This window comes from Salmo salar, chromosome 18 (genome assembly GCF_965601325.2).
Source record: "Salmo salar chromosome 18, fSalSal1, whole genome shotgun sequence".
Taxonomy (NCBI): domain Eukaryota; kingdom Metazoa; phylum Chordata; class Actinopteri; order Salmoniformes; family Salmonidae; genus Salmo; species Salmo salar.
The window spans coordinates 96,527,779-96,539,901 of NC_138308.1; the positions used below are offsets into that span (position 1 = coordinate 96,527,779).

At 41.1% G+C, this 12,123-nt stretch overlaps 1 long non-coding RNA gene across 1 annotated transcript; it reads left to right on the forward strand.

The window, feature by feature from the left end:
• Positions 1-3,410: 3,410 nt before the first annotated feature.
• Positions 3,411-7,689, forward strand: LOC123728652 (uncharacterized). The gene is made up of 3 exons (XR_014381502.1): positions 3,411-3,509; positions 3,968-4,053; positions 7,404-7,689. It is a non-coding gene; the product is annotated as an uncharacterized LOC123728652 (long non-coding RNA).
• Positions 7,690-12,123: the final 4,434 nt, after the last annotated feature.

Below are 12,123 nucleotides of genomic sequence, written 5' to 3' on the forward strand. Positions count from 1 at the left end.
CTGTTGCACAATCAACATGCTGATTTAGCCAGCTAACTAGCGTGTTAGCCATTAGTGGCAAACACGATTTAGCTTAACTTGCTAAGAAAATAAAATACTATTGTTGGGGTAAAGTACTGGGTAATGGAGATGTACTGCTTTAGTTCTCAGGCTGAGACCTACCTGCACCTACTGATAGTCACGTAGCCTCAAGGCCAAGATGTTCTGAAAATAGCAAAGCGTCTGAGACCACACAGGTGTGGTTGATGGCTTGTAGCAGAGTGTGAAACCACATGTTTTTCTCATCTGAGATACCTTGTATCTAATCCAATGCAACAATGTTAAGATATGATTGACGGTAGGTTGTTCACACCACCCAGTATAAAGAGTGTTGTCTCCTGTTTCACAACACAGATCATCACTATAGACTCCTGAGGTATTCTGGGTCTCAATCTCTGTCTGCAATTGTATTTTATTAGTAAAGAATTTTATATCAAGGTTCCTGTGTCATCTATCTGGAAGACTGATTGTTGAAAGAAACTTACATCACACCATGCAAAGGACACTATGAATCAATTTATATTTCATGAAACTACAGGAATCCTTTGTTTCAGGGAAACATTATATTTGTTCAACATGCGTGTGGGGAGGAGTTCCCCTTTCTGTCCAATGAGGTCATTTCTGGACAATATTTCAGCAAGTAAAATGATGGTTCTACTTTAGAATGTGGAACACAGCCAATAGGGAGGTTTGATTGTTACACATTCTAAATAGTTCCACCTGTTCCACATACAGAGGAGTTTATCCAACCCTCCTTGTCCAGTCTGACCACTAATTATACCAGACAGGACTCATCTTCATACAGAGGAGTTTATCCAACCCTCCTTGTCCAGTCTGACCACTAATTATACCAGACAGGACTCATCTTCATACAGAGGAGTTTATCCAACCCTCCTTGTCCAGTCTGACCACTAATTATACCAGACAGGACTCATCTTCATACAGAGGAGTTTATCCAACCCTCCTTGTTATTATTTGACCATGCTGGTCATTTATGAACATTTGAACATCTTGGCCATGTTCTGTTATAATCTCCACCCGGCACAGCCAGAAGAGGACTGGCCACCCCTCATAGCCTGGTTCCTCTCTAGGTTTCTTCCTAGGTTCTGGCCTTTCTAGGGAGTTTGAACTAGCCACCGTGCTTCTACACCTGCATTACTTGCTGTCTGGGGGTTTTAGGCTGGGTTTCTGAACAGCACTTTGTGACATCAGCTGATGTAAGAAGGGCTTTATAAATACATTTGTTTTGATTTGTCCAGTCTTGACCACTAATTATACCAGACAGGACTCATCTTCATACAGAGGAGTTTATCCAACCCTCCTTGTCCAGTCTGACCACTAATTATACCAGACAGGACTCATCTTCATACAGAGGAGTTTATCCAACCCTCCTTGTCCAGTCTGACCACTAATTATACCAGACAGGACTCATCTTCATACAGAGGAGTTTATCCAACCCTCCTTGTCCAGTCTGACCACTAATTATACCAGACAGGACTCATCTTCATACAGAGGAGTTTATCCAACCCTCCTTGTCCAGTCTGACCACTAATTATACCAGACAGGACTCATCTTCATACAGAGGAGTTTATCCAACCCTCCTTGTCCAGTCTGACCACTAATTATACCAGACAGGACTCGCTCTAGGCCAGTTCCTCTGTTTACTTCAGACATATATTCTTCCACATATCATCACAGAAAAGTTAATCAGTTAGATAATATTTACCCAGTGGCATCCTGAGACATTGATAGATCATGAGAGAAGAAAATATTAAATTACCATTTCTAAGCTGCTCATTTATTATGTTAAAACTCACCCCAGCACATTCTGAGGCAGGAAGGACATCACCCTCTTCTGGTCTTCACCCCACTGGGGCAAGTTCAGAAGCCTGGGGTGGATACAAGAGGGCCTGGGATAGATCACCAGGGACAGGGGCCGAACGTGAGGCAGGAGGGAGTGCTGCAGGTACCTGCATGTCCACGGGTTCATACCTAATACATACAGAGAATACATAAGACACAGATACAGTACTAAGCATTCTCAGCACCATGACAGTAAATCTACAGCATGAAAGGTAAGTGACAGATACAGTACTAAGCATTCTCAGCACCATGACAGTAAATCTACAGCATGAAAGGTAAGAGACAGATACAGTACTAAGCATTCTCAGCACCATGACAGTAAATCTACAGCATGAAAGGTAAGAGACAGATACAGTACTAAGCATTCTCAGCACCATGACAGTAAATCTACAGCATGAAAGGTAAGTGACAGATACAGCACTAAGCATTCTCAGCACCATGACAGTAAATCTACAGCATGAAAGGTAAGAGACAGATACAGCACTAAGCATTCTCAGCACCATGACAGTAAAACTACACCATGAAAGGTAAGTGACAGATACAGTACTAAGCATTCTCAGCACCATGACAGTAAATCTACAGCATGAAAGGTAAGAGACAGATACTAGATTTAGTTGTGTAACTAAAGGACAAAGAATGCATAGCCCTTTATGACAGATTCAGGAAGGGAGTGTCATGATGCTGAGGAGTGTCACATTCAATACATGGACAAATAGTAAGATTAACACAATGCATATCTTCCATTATTGTAAAGTATTCATGCTTGCAGAATGTCAAGGGAACAGAATAGCCTACCTAACATTGCAGAACCATATTCATGTGTAGATTGAAATGCAAAGCAAATATCATGATTATGACACCATGAAACTAGACAACATAATACATCTATTATCTAATCCATGACTGATACATGTTGAATAAAACTGTTTTACACTGAAACATAAACTACTGTACAGTAGCATGTTAAAGTTACTCAACTGTAGCCTGCATCACGTTCACACGATTTCACAACTTCACAGACGTCTTACAGCACACAACAAAGCACCAATTTAAGCGATAGTATGAATTAAAATAGCTCCGATTGTAAAAATAGTATTGAAAATGCAGACAAGTGGTGTGTGATTGTACAGGTAGTTACCGATACCAAACCAATGCTACGGGTATCATAGGTAGATGACTGCTGAGATGTTTTACATTCACTTTTCCATTCTTCTTACAACTTCACAGATGTAGCAATAAGATTTACAACTGATTTCATCCAACCTTGTAAAAGATATTTACTCTGTAACTCTCCGTTTGATGTAAACAAAGATCCGATGAGGGGAAAGTGTCATGGCGCCGTTTGGTTTTTCAAACTTCCGGTTAGGGCGGAGCTAAGGTCAAAGGGCGAATCTGATTGGACCACACGTAGATGATACGGATCTTTGAGACTGTCTCGCATTCCCATTGGTGGATTTACGCTAGTTGAGACTGGATAGACATCCGGTTGGTCTGCACAGGAAAATAATGCGCAACAGATTACACGCACATTCGTGAAGCGGCCTTATTCTGTCCCTCCGCTGGGGATAGACATGTTCCTGAGCGAACATAGCGAATAACTTTGAAATGTACGTTTATTTAACTATTGAATTAATGTATTTATTTACCAAATTGTTTAAATGCCCAACAAATTACTTTAATGTGAATTTTTAATTCAAATGTTGAGTCAGTGCTTTTAGGGATAACCACTAGGCTACCCTGCCACCGCTATATGCACGACCTACAGACGGCTGTATTCCCCGTGGACCGGTTCATAAGTAAATGTATTCTGCTGCAAGGCGTCTATTTTCTCCAGTACTCGATTTAATGTCGAAGACAGAAAAAAACGGAAAGACACCGTTTTCCACCACCACGAGTGTATAGCTGATTGCATACAACTTGATCAAGACCATGAATATGCAAAACTCTTTATAAAACCATTGCACATTAATAAAGGGAGTTGAGGTTCTCAGCAACTTGAACCAACACTGAAATTTGAGCAATAAGGTAATTTCCCCCCCTTATGTTTCTGCTCTGTTCTCCTCAGGCTGAAGCACATCCCCCCATCACCCAGACAGATGTAATGAAGTTGGGAACCTCCCGTCCAACAGGAACATCCCCCTATCTCAGGAGGTCAGTCAGGAGTTTATTCAGCAACATCACTATGGTTAGATGGAAGTAGATCCACACATGTTGTTCTCTATCATGCAGAATTGCCATCTCATTGTAACTTATAAAGCTCATTGTAAAATACAGATGTGGGTGATTTCTGTCCCAGGGTACTGCACTGTGTACAAGTTTTCTTTTCTGCCAGCCCAGCACAAACACCTTGTTCAACTACTCATGGTGCTCAATGTAGATCACAATGAGTTGAATGAGGTCAGAAAGGGTCTGGAACATGAGCCTTCATTCAGAAAGGGTCTGGAACATGAGCCTTCATTCAGAAAGAGTCTGGAACAAACAAAAAACGTCACTGTCATGAGCCTTCATGTACCCAACAAGCTTTTGAGTGTTGGAGGTTCATCTCCTTGATGTCCCTCACTTGGGGATGACTTATTTTGTACAATGGACTGTGTTCTAAGGGTTCATGCACAGATACAGGAAACCAATAAGAGTTTATATTATTAAAAATGACAAGTGCTGATGTCTCTCCACGGTTCTGGTTTGGAGGCTTGGACAGGATGCAGTTTATCTGTCTAATACCCTGCAAGGAGAAAGACAATAATTGTGGTATCCTGGGAGGTCGACCCCGGGGGTTGGTGATAGAGGGGAGGTACATGCCGGGACGTTGGCTCCCTCTGCTGGGAGTACCCGGAATGGAGACGCCGATGGCACCAATTAGGGGAGAGTGCCAACCAGCCGTGCAGGCCACATAAATGGAGCACTGCGGGGGAGGAAAAGAGAGGCAGCGAGCAAAGCTCCCGGGGTACAGTGTTGTACCAGAGGGCAATGATGTCTTCCTGGATGGGTCAACTTCAAATATCCAGGGTACTTCGGTTGGTGGGACAGTCCAGGACCAGAACAGCTACAAGCTGATCTGCCAGTTGTTTAAATACATGAAGAAAAAGGAAGTTTACAACACCTACGTTTGCAACTCTCTATGACACAACAAACAAGATCCCTGTGTTCATTTTACATTTCACTCATTTTACAATTTAGACATTTTTATAAGCAACAGCTAAAATACACAAAAGAAGAACATAATTATATATCTACGTAGAGAGCCTTCGGAAAGTATTCAGACCCCTGGACTTTTCCACATTTTGTTACGTTACAGCCTTATTCTAAAATTGATGAAGATTTTTGTTATTTAATCCATCTACACACAATACCCCATAATGACAAAGCAAAAAACTGGTTTTTAGATTTTTGGGGAAATGTATTAAAAATAAAAAACAAATACCTTATTTACTTATGTATTCAGGACCTTTGCTATGAGACTCGAAATTGAGCTCAAGTGCACCCTGTTTCCATTGATCATCCTTGAGATGTTTCTACAACTTTAATTGAGTCCACCTGTGGTAAATTCAATTCATTGGACAGTGCGTCAGAGCAAAAACCAAGCCATGAGGGACGAAAGAATTGTCCGTAGGCACAGATCTGGGGAAGGGTACTAAAAAATGTCTGCTGCATTGAAGGTCCCCAAGAACACAGTGGCCTCCATCAGTCATAAATGGAATACGTTTGAAACCATCATGTCTCTTCCTAGAGTTGGCCGCCCGGCCAAACTGAGCAATCGGGGGAGAAGGGCCTTAGTAAGGAAGGTGACCAAGAACCCGATGGTCACTCTGACAGAGCTCCAGAGTTCCTCTGTGGAGATGGGAGAACCTTCCAGAAGGACAACCATCTCTGCAGCACCACCAATCAGGCTTTTATGGTAGAGGGGCCAGACGGAAGCCACTGCTCAGTAAAAGGCACATGACAGACCGCTTGGAGTTTACCAAAAGGCACCTAAAGGACTCTCAGACCATGAGAAACAAGATTCTCTGGTCTGATGAAACCAGGATTGAACTATTTGGTCTGAATGCCAAGTGTCATGTCTGGAGGAAACCTGGCACCATCCCCTACGGTGAAGCATGCTGGTGGCAGCATAATGCAGTGGGGATGTTTTTCAGCGGCAGGGTCTGGGAGACTAGTCAGGATCGAGGCAAAGATGAACAGAGCAAAGTACAGAGAAATCCTTGATGAAAATTGAGGGCTCCAGAGGGCTCCAGAGGGCTCACCTTCCAACAGAACAAAGACACTAAGCACACAGCCAAGACAACTCAGAAGTTGCTTCAGGACAAGTCTCAATGTCCTTGAGTGGCCCAGCCAGAGCCCAGACTTGAACCCGATCAAAAATCTCTGGAGAGACGCAGAAAATAGCTGTGCAGTAACGCTCCCCATCCAACCTGACAGAGCTTGAGAGGATCTGCAGAGAAGAATGGGAGAAACTCCCCAAATACAGGTGTGCCAAGCTTGTAGCGTCATACCCAAGTCTGTAATGTAACAAAATGTGGAAAAAGTCTGAATACTTTCATAGATGACATCTCTAAACTACCAGGTCTAAACTACCAGGTCTTCAATCACTAATCAACCAGAACATCACTACTGTAAACTGCCTGAGCGGCACCAGAACATCACTACTGTAAACTACCTGAGCGGTACCAGAACATCACTACTGTAAACTACCTGAGCAGTACCAGAACATCACTACTGTAAACTGCCTGAGCGGTACCAGAACATCAATACTGTAAACTGCCTGAGCGGCACCAGAACATCACTACTGTAAACTGCCTGAGGGGTACCAGAACATCACTACTGTAAACTGCCTGAGCGGCACCAGAACATCACTACTGTAAACTGCCTGAGCGGCACCAGAAAATCACTACTGTAAACTGCCTGAGCGGTACCAGAAAATCACTACTGTAAACTGCCTGAGCGGTACCAGAACATCACTACTGTAAACTGCCTGAGCGGCACCAGAACATCACTACTGTAAACTGCCTGAGGGGTACCAGAACATCACTACTGTAAACTGCCTGAGCGGCACCAGAACATCACTACTGTAAACTGCCTGAGCAGCACCAGAACATCACTACTGTAAACTGCCTGAGCGGCACCAGAACATCACTACTGTAAACTGCCTGAGCGGCACCAGAACATCACTGCTGTAAACTGCCTGAGCGGCACCAGAACATCACTACTGTAAACTGCCTGAGCGGCACCAGAACATCACTACTGTAAACTGCCTGAGCGGCACCAGAACATCACTACTGTAAACTGCCTTAGCATGGCAGAGGCTGACACATTAGTTCAGTCCGATCTGAAAAATTCCATCATTAGAATATTTTGGCAAGAAAAGCGGCAAGTCTGCAGGATATGCACTATGCCTTACCATTACATTTACAGTAAATTACATATTGTAATGCATGTAAATTCACAAAACGTTACAGTATTCTTACAGTTTGATCTATTGACAGTGGACTCTGTTCTACCCTCAGAATAGACAGAAGACCCCATGGTGGTGGGCGTGGTCGTGTGCTGACCGACCAGTAGAAGTGGGCCGTGGAGGAAATGGTGAGGGCCAGGGAATGACATACGGCTGTCTGAAATAAAGCAGGCCATTGAGGAGAACGATGACGCCTTTGCCAATGTGATATCCATCAGCCTACCATCAATCACCCTGCTTTTAGAAGAGTCACCAGGTGTTTCTGAAACACATTTACCTGGTGCCTTTTGAGAGAAACAACGACCAGGTGAAACAACTACAGGCTGAGTTTTGTTCAGGTACAGAACTATATACTGTTTTACTGTACAGTACTATATACTGTTTTACTGTACAGTACTATATACTGTTTAACTGTACAGTACTATATACTGTTTTACTGTACAGTACTATATACTGTTTTACTGTACAGCACTATATACTGTTTTACTGTACAGTACTATATACTGTTTAACTGTACAGTACTATATACTGTTTAACTGTACAGTACTATATACTGTTTTACTGTACAGTACTATATACTGTTTTACTGTACAGTACTATATACTGTTTTACTGTACAGTACTATATACTGTTTAACTGTACAGTACTATATACTGTTTTACTGTACAGCACTTATACTGTTTTACTGTACAGACTATATACTGTTTTACTGTACAGTACTATATACTGTTTTACTGTACAGTACTATATACTGTTTTACTGTACAGCACTAATATACTGTTTTACTGTACAGCACTATATACTGTTTTACTGTACAGCACTAATATACTGTTTTACTGTACAGCACTAATATACTGTTTTACTGTACAGTACTATATACTATTTTACTGTACAGCACTAATATACTGTTTTACTGTACAGTACTAATATACTGTTTTACTGTACAGTACTATATACTGTTTAACTGTACAGTACTATATACTGTTTTACTGTACAGTACTATATACTGTTTAACTGTACAGTACTATATACTGTTTTACTGTACAGTACTATATACTGTTTTACTGTACAGTACTATATACTGTTTTACTGTACAGTACTATATACTGTTTTACTGTACAGTACTATATACTGTTTTACTGTACAGTACTATATACTGTTTTACTGTACAGCACTATATACTGTATTACTGTACAGTACTATATACTGTTTTACTGTACAGTACTATATACTGTTTTACTGTACAGTACTATATACTGTTTAACTGTACAGTACTATATACTGTTTTACTGTACAGTACTATATACTGTTTTACTGTACAGCACTAATATACTGTTTTACTGTACAGTACTATATACTGTTTTACTGTACAGCACTAATATACTGTTTTACTGTACAGTACTAATATACTGTTTTACTGTACAGTACTATATACTGTTTTACTGTACAGTACTATATACTGTTTTACTGTACAGTACTATATACTGTTTAACTGTACAGTACTATATACTGTTTTACTGTACAGTACTATATACTGTTTTACTGTACAGTACTATATACTGTTTTACTGTACAGTACTATATACTGTTTTACTGTACAGTACTATATACTGTTTTACTGTACAGTACTATATACTGTTTTACTGTACAGCACTATATACTGTATTACTGTACAGTACTATATACTGTTTTACTGTACAGTACTATATACTGTTTTACTGTACAGCACTAATATACTGTTTTATTGTACAGTACTAATATACTGTTTTACTGTACAGCACTAATATACTGTTTTACTGTACAGTACTATATACTGTTTAACTGTACAGTACTATATACTGTTTTACTGTACAGTACTAATATACTGTTTTACTGACTGTACAGTACTATATACTGTTTAACTGTACAGTACTATATACTGTTTTACTGTACAGCACTAATATACTGTTTTACTGTACAGCACTAATATACTGTTTTACTGTACAGTACTATATACTGTTTTACTGTACAGCACTAATATACTGTTTTACTGTACAGTACTAATATTCTGTTTTACTGTACAGTACTATATACTGTGTTTTACTGTACAGTACTATATACTGTTTAACTGTACAGTACTATATACTGTTTTACTGTACGATACTATATACTGTTTTACTGTTACTATTAATGCACATGATACTTCACAATATCATACTGGAACTATACTGTAAAAATAACTAGCCACAATATATTGTTATAGAGTGATGGTGCTTGATGCTGCTGTGAACCATCACAACTATATCTTTGTTGATGAAGTGGTTCTTCAATCTGGCCAAAACTCAGCGCCGTGGGTCAGAACCTCATCGGCCAACGGGCGTCCGTCCAGGTGCCTGGACAACGGAGAGGAAACATCTCCATGTGCGCTGCTATCTCTGAAGATGAAGATGGTGTGGTAGGACGTAGACAATTACTTGGATCCTACAACGCTGCACACCTCATTGTGTTTCTCAGTGAAATTGAGCAGGCCTGTCAAGGTGAAAGTAGTCACACACCTCATTGTGTTTCTCAGTAAAATTGAGCAGGCCTGTCAAGGTCAAGGGGTCACACACCTCATTGTGTTTCTCAGTGAAATTGAGCAGGCCTGTCAAGGTGAAAGGGGTCACACACCTCATTGTGTTTCTCAGTGAAATTGAGCAGGCCTGTCAAGGTCAAGGGGTCACACACCTCATTGTGTTTCTCAGTAAAATTGAGCAGGCCTGTCAAGGTCAAGGGGTCACACACCTCATTGTGTTTCTCAGTGAAATTGAGCAGGCCTGTCAAGGTCAAGGGGTCACACACCTCATTGTGTTTCTCAGTGAAATTGAGCAGGCCTGTCAAGGTGAAGGGGTCACACACCTCATTGTGTTTCTCAGTGAAATTGAGCAGGCCTGTCAAGGTCAAGGGGTCACATATGTCATTGTGTTTCTCAGTGAAATTGAGCAGGCCTGTCAAGGTCAAGGGGTCACATATGTCATTGTGTGGGACAATGTCAGGTTCCACCCTGCAGAGGTGGTTCAGGCATAGTTTTCGGGACCAGCCCTGATTCGTGACTCTACACCTGCCCCCATACTCTCCTTCCCCTCCACACTATTGAGGATTTGTTTTTCAGCATGGAGGTGGAAGGTGTACGATCGGCGTGTCGACCACCTTCTGGCCATGGATGAGGCATGCGACAACATCAATGCAGACTAATGTCAAGCTTGGATTCATGAACAATGAGGACATTCACTGTGATGTGGATGAGAATTTACAGCTAAATGCTCAAGACAGGCTTGATGCTAATGAATGCCTACTAAACATTATGTTTCTGTCATTTCATTCATTTCGTTTGTTTCATTTACTTTCTTACATTTGATTACAGACAGTACACGATTTGAAACACGTATCTTGTATTGTTTGCTATTTGATTAAACTGGTAGTTAAAACGACAAAAGAAAAAATATATTATTATGCTGTGTTTTGGTGATTAAATCAATGTTCTCATTACATTTCACAATAAACTTATATTTTGAATCAATGGTTATGTGGTGAGAGATGTTTACAATCCAAATGATGCAGAATGACAGGTTTTGAATGAAAGACTGGCTGTTCTACAAGCGTGACCAGTTATGAGTTGTGAAAATGTACCAAAGAGGATTAAAAAACCCGTCAAACATCGAAGACAGTCAGGTTTTGATCAACTGGAGAACAACTGGTCTCACCTTGCTGTAGTTGCATGTTCTATCCAGAAGGGGGAGCCGTCTCCCCTCTGTACCACACAACGCTTGATTACTAACACCTACGTTGTAACCTTTCATTCATAGGCCAGGCTGTAGCAACCTCACGATGGGTACAGGGAACATTCTAGTATCATGTAGTAACCTAAACCCATCACTGTTACATTGAACTGGGTGAATATGAAGGACAGTATCCTAAACCCATCACTGTTACATTGAACTGGGTGAATATGAATGGACAGTATCCTAAACCCATCACTGTTACATTGAACTGGGTGAATATGAAGGACAGTATCCTAAACCCATCACTGTTACATTGAACTGGGTGAATATGAATGACAGTATCCTAAACCCATCACTGTTACATTGAACTGGGTGAATATGAATGACAGTATCCTAAACCCATCACTGTTACATTGAACTGGGTGAATGGAATATGAATGACAGTCATCCATTATGCTGTAATAGAAATAAGGCCAATCCTCATTCCTCATCTGAAACTGCACCGACCGCCACTGGTGTGTGTGTGTGTGTGTGTGTGTGTGTGTGTGTGTGTGTGTGTGTGTGTGTGTGTGTGTGTGTGTGTGTGTGTGTGGTGTGTGTGTGTGTGTGGTGTGTGTGTGTGTGTGTGTGTGTGTGTGTGTGTGTGTGTGTGACATGGGAAGTTGAACAGTCGAGGTTCTTCGATGATCCTGATGAGAACTTCTCAGCAGGCGATATGTGTTTCAACAGAGAACTGTTCACATACACACACAGACCGACATGTCTCTACAATGCTACCGTTTTCGGGGGGAATATTCTCCTAAAATATTTTGCTGTGCTGCCTGGACTTCTAATTTAGGAGCACCAGCGCCCCTAGAAAAATAATCACTCAGGTAATAGTGGTTGTAATGATTTCTTTGCTGTCCCGCAGCCTCAGCAGTATGCATGTGGTGGCACAGAGAGAAAGAAAGACAGAGAGAGAGAAAGAAAGAAAGAAAGAAAGAAAGAAAGAAAGAAAGAAAGAAAGAAAGAAAGAAAGAAAGAAAGAAAGAAA